Below are 5,484 nucleotides of genomic sequence, written 5' to 3'. Positions count from 1 at the left end.
CACCTGGCTGGCTCCCAAACTCTGGACTCCAGGAGAGCCGGCACTCAGCACAAACCCTGGGTGTCACCTGGAGCCTGTTAGGTCCTAGCCTGTCTGCTAGATCTCGCTGCAAGCGGCCAGCTACTGGCACTCTGGGGTGGGTTCTGTGGCAGCCTCCTTCCCTCCCGAGAATGGAGAGGGTATCCAGAGCCCCCTATCCTTTACACAGGCTACCACCTGGCACACAGGTGGTCCCCAGGGAATGTGGGAGCCCCAAGAGCACCCACCATCGCTGGACCCCCACCCCGACTCTGGGTCCTCACCCTGCTTCTGGGCCCCTTCTCCATCCCTGAGTCCCACCCCATCCCTGGGCCTGCTCCTCCACCCCTGAATTCCGCCCCCCTCCCTGAATCTCCCCCCATCCCTGGGACCCCTTCCCATCCCTCTGTGTCCTTCGTCTCCCTCCTCCCCCACCCCCTGCTCCTGAACAGAAGGCCTGTACCATTCTTGTCTCTCCCCAGGTATCAGGTGATGGGGTTGAAGCAGTTCTAATATTCTTTGAGTCTTTTATTTTATTTGGGGGTAAAATTAGACGAGAAGAAAAGCTCCTCTGTGTAGCAGTCACTCCTGAAAGAAAAGGCAAATTAAATTATCCCTGGGAGGCTGTGATCCTTTCATGGAAGAAGAAATAAAATCTGTACCGAGCGCTTCCTCCCAGGACCAGGCCTGCATGTGAAGGAGGCTCTGTTCACTCACCACCTGCAGGACACCGTGGAGGCTGGGGGAGAACTAGCGTCTGCGTGTGTGTGTGCGCACAAACAGGTGACTGCATTTCTGCGTGCAGGTGGGTGTTTGTGGGTGTTTCCAGGTACCCCCCTCTCTGTGTCCCTCGTCTCTCAGGACTGTGAGGTTAGCTGCCCACGATCCGGGGCATCCTGAATTGAGGGATGGCGTGCCGCGGGGCTGCATGTCACAGGGGGCGTGTCCTGCCTCCTCAGGGACGCTTTCAGGCTCTGTCCCTGCTGGCATTCCTGGGGTCAGAGCTCTGCTGGCCCGAGTCCCCCAGATGCCCTGACACCTGACTTTGGCAACCTCTTCCAGGTCTTCCGTCTCCCCTCTCCCCCACCCCCGGGGTTCCCGGGGACCTCGCAGCCACTGGTCCAGCCGCAGCCCCGAGGCTGTGGCTGCTGCCCTCCTGTGCCACCAGGCCGCAGCTTCTGTGCCCGCCCGGACACCCTCTCCTGTGCCCACAGCAGGCTCGGCCATCAGCTCTGGACCTGGCCGGTCCTTGCCCCTCCTCTCATCTCAGGTTCCACCCGTCAAAGCCGGGAAGGGCGTCCAGCGGTGCTCAGGGCCCCACACCGCTCAGCCTCCCAACGCTCCTACTCATCAGGAGGAGGTTATTTTTGTGAAGTGCATCTGCAAAACACATCTGCTAATTTTCTGTATTTGTTTATCCACAGCAGAAATCTGAACTGTAACTGTTTCACACGGCAGCTTACGAATAAACAGGAGAAAACAAGAGAAGAGAAGGACGCGGAAAGGATGCGCGTTAATGTCCTCAGGCAGGTGGGCAGGAGGTGGGAGACGGCGGGGAGGGGGCAGGGTGGATAGGATGGGGAGGCGAGTCCCAAGACTCGGGGTGAGGGGGGCATGGAGACACGGGAGGGGTGGACACACGGAGCCCTGGTCGGATCCTTGCCACCCAGCTTTGCAGAGCCTGAGACCCCGAGGGGAGGGGGTGGTGAGTCCACCTCCCCACCAGGCTTAGCTTGGATGGAGCCAGAGACTGCCGGGTGGCCCTGCCAGCCATCTTCCCCTCCCAGCTCTGGGGGACACCGACTTGGTGATCAGGGGGACCAGCTTGTGGCCTGTAGGCTCCTGAGGGTGGAGACAGCCCTTCGGACCTGAGTGCACACCCCTCGCTGAGGCCAGAGGCACCAGAACACAGCGCCCTCACATCCCTGCTAGGGCAGCGGTGGCAAGTGTGGGGACGGGGCTGACCCCGAGCAGGCAACAGTGCTGGGAAAGGAAGCTGTCCTCTCGTGCAGAGGGAGAGGGGGATGTGGCACCTCATTCCCGTGGGACTCGGCACACTAATCCCCCTGTGGGGGCCCACCCTCATGACCTGGTCACTAATCCCGATGTGGGGGCCCACCCTCATGACCTGGCAGCTGCCCAAAGATACCCCCTCTCCTGACACCCTCCTGCTGGAAGTTAGGGATTGTGTCCGATTCTCACGTGGACGCCCCGTGCACGTCCGCGTTCTGACGCCTGTCCTCCCGCGGACGCCCCATCCTCCCGCGGGCGCCCCGTGCACGTCCGTGGGCGCCCCGTGCACGTCCGGGCCCTGACGCCCTGTCCTCACACGGGCACCCTGTGCATGTCTGTGTCCTGACCTACTGTTTTTGTAAGGACCAGCCACCAGAGCATCAGGACACACACGACCTCACTGTAACTTATTTATGTCTTCAAAGCCCATCTCCAAACACAGCCACATTCTGAGGCCCTGGGTTTGCAGTTTTGGGGGTGGGGTCACCCTTTAGCAGCACAGAGGGTCAGGGGCCAGTTATATCTGATGGGGAGGATGTGGGTGCTTGTCCAACTGCACTGTCTGGAGGGAGAGGAGGATGGTCCAGGGCTGGGGACACACGGAGGCCCATCCAGCTGAGGACAGGGTCGGGGGTGCGAAGGCCTGGGAGCTTCCTGGGAGGAGGGGGAGGGAGAGGAGGGAAGAAGTGTCCAGTGCCCACTCCTCTGGGGCCTGCAGGGCGGCTTCAACCCTGACTCTTCCCAGATCCCTGGAAGGAAGTGTGAGCTGTGGCCACCCTGTTCGTGCTTAGGACTGGTTCCTCCAGAGCACACTGTGTGTGTGTGTGTGTGTGTGTGTGTGTGTGTGTGTGTGTGTGTGTGTGTGATAACAGTCATCGAATCACCAGACTGTAATATCATATTTGGCCCCTGTAGAGATTCCATTATCCATTTACATAAACAAATAGCACAGACTCATTAAGTTATTAATATCTTACGGAGGCACAATCACCCTGTTTACGTCTTTGTGGAGATTTAGGAATAATACAACCATAAATCACCCGGCAACCGAGCATGCTCAGGGATGGGGAGGTGGCTTCCCCGGGCTGCTTTCTGGAAAGAAACTCGTGCCCTTAACAGGGGTTTCCTGCGGTCCTGCGAACGGCTCCTCTCGCCGGGAGGGTCTGGGGGGACTTGCTCCGGGCATTGATGGCGTCGGGGCCTGTCTGCTCCAGCGGAGGGAGTGTGTGACCAAGCAACGCTTCTGGCGGGTCGGAGTTTGTAGTCAGAGTGTGGACCCGTCCGACATGACTCCCAGCAAAACAGGAGAAAGGGCCTGCTTCTAAGAGGGGCTGAGAGGGAGAGGGAGAGAGGGAGAGAGAGAGGGAGGCGGGGAGGGTCCGCCCAGAGGTTCAGAGAGGGCACCTTGGGGTGAATCCAGTATGGAAACACTGGCTCTGGGCTTCTGTTCAGCACCGCTGAGGGTTAAGCGCTGTTGCAGAGTGTGTCTAACCCACTGGGTGGAACAGTCCCTCAGGCTCCTGGAACGCCCTTTGGTCCGTGAAGCCCAGGTCGATTGTGGAGCCTCCTCGCCGGATGCCTTCTCCGGACTCCTAGGATTAGGTGGCCACACGGCCTTAGAAGGCTGCGTGCAGGTGCGTGTTCCAGAGGACGCTGTTCCACCTTCTGTTGGGGTCAGAGAATCGCTGCAGCCAAGGACCCTTAGTTGGTTTTTAATTGCCTAGGGTCTTTAATTGCAGACTCTAACAGACTGTTTCTAAAAGCCGTCTGTCCCTGAGCCCTTTCACACTTCTCAGACCGGCTTTGGTTTACCTGGGGGCAGACATGGGTGACTCTGAAGCTCGCTGGGCCGGAGGGGTTTGGTCGGGCTCCCTGCCTGCCTTTCTCCGCTCACCTCTCCCTGTCCTGGAACTCGCTGGGAGAGTGTCTCTCTGCTCACACCCTTTCTCGCTGCTCCCATGAAGCTGATCACAGCTGCTCCTAAGAGGTGCCCATCAGGCTTCCCACAGCTGCACAAGCCCCGAGCCAGCGGGAAGGGCTCCGAACCCCAGCACAGGCTTCCCCTGGGCCCCGAGGCGTCTCAGGGGCCTTGCGCCCATGGAGGCAGGCTTCCTGTCCACCTGTCCACTGTCCTGAGGCCGGTCCGCCTCTGCCCTCCTGCCTCTCCCCCCTCCACCTTCCTGCTGGTGACTCGGCCCTGTCCCTCTTCCTTCTCCCCGACATGTGTTCTTTCTCTTTTAAAAGACCGGATGCCATCTTCCTGTTTCCGTCAAAACTCACCGCCTCGCCAGGGTCTTTTGCTCACCTTTTCCATTTCCTTAAGTAAATTACAGTGGAAGCAATGATTTCCCATCTAACTGGATCTCTCCTGCTAAGAGTCCGTTACCTACTGATGGAAGGCCCTCCAGGCACGCGGCCCATCTCTGCAGCCTGCCCGGACTCCCCCTGGGGGCTCTTGACCCTCCAGGCCACCTCCCGCCAGGACAGGGATGATCTGCAGGACAGACCCGAGTGGGGAGAGGTGCTGAGAGAGCGTGTGAGGTGGTCAGGAAAAACGGCCCGCCTTTCCCCTCCCTCTCTTCCTTTGTAGGTTGTTTGTGCCCAGCGGACATTCTTCCTAAAAAGCAACCCAAAGCAAAGCAGCAGGAGTGTCGGGAGCATCCTTCACACCTGAGATGCAGAATTCAGGCGGTGGGGGCTGTTGGGGGCTGCATCTCACCTCCTGGGTGTCAGCGATGATGCCCTGCCCATCCATCACCACGCTTACTCACAGCCTGAATCTAATTACCCAAACCTGATCTCGGGTCTTAATTAAATTTTTCAAAATGTGGCCTGCTTTCTCTGGGAACCAAGCAGTGTCATTTCCATCCTGCTTCCTTGGTGAGCTGCTCCTCCGGGGCGCGGGCTCCGGGAGGTGTTTGCAAGCAGAGGCCTCCAGGACGGGCCTCCTCATCCCGCCGGGTCAGCCTCGTCCTCTGATTGGTGCAGCCACGCACACACCTTTCAACAGGAGCCTGCAAATCAGAGACGGGAGCCCGGCGAACCCTTGCTGTTTGTCAATTTAATATCCTAGAACAAACAGCCCAGATCTCTGTCAACAGCCATTACGCGGATTGTATTGTGTTTCCTTTTCTATAAATCCAGCTCATTACTCCGCGTGACGGATGTGGGCCGCTGCTCCTGTTTGCTGTGCTGCTCATGGTTCTGCCGACGCCCCCGTCCCAGGAAGCCCGCTGCTGGGGGGCAGGTGGCCCCAGGTCGCAGTCCTGGGTGTTGCCTCCCAGATCCCACACCCTCGCGGGACCGTGGTGGGATGCCGAGGCCACAGAGCAGTGGATGCAAAGCTCTGGGGCACACCCCTGCCCACGCAGCCCTCCTGATGCCTGGCCGGGTAGCTCCAGGGCCCAGGTCGCCCCATGTGGCAGCCTCACCGCGTTCCCGTGTCCCTGGCGC

At 59.5% G+C, this 5,484-nt stretch overlaps 1 long non-coding RNA gene across 1 annotated transcript; it reads left to right on the top strand.

Annotated features, from left to right (window-relative positions):
- Window positions 1-1,337: 1,337 nt before the first annotated feature.
- On the top strand, window positions 1,338-4,861 carry LOC139030671 (uncharacterized). The gene is made up of 2 exons (XR_011483086.1): window positions 1,338-1,548; window positions 4,622-4,861. It is a non-coding gene; the product is annotated as an uncharacterized lncRNA (long non-coding RNA).
- The last annotated feature ends 623 nt before the right edge of the window (window positions 4,862-5,484 follow it).

This window comes from Odocoileus virginianus, chromosome 23 (assembly GCF_023699985.2).
Source record: "Odocoileus virginianus isolate 20LAN1187 ecotype Illinois chromosome 23, Ovbor_1.2, whole genome shotgun sequence".
NCBI classification, from domain to species: Eukaryota; Metazoa; Chordata; class Mammalia; order Artiodactyla; family Cervidae; genus Odocoileus; species Odocoileus virginianus.
This window is presented reverse-complemented; position numbering and strand designations above follow the sequence as displayed.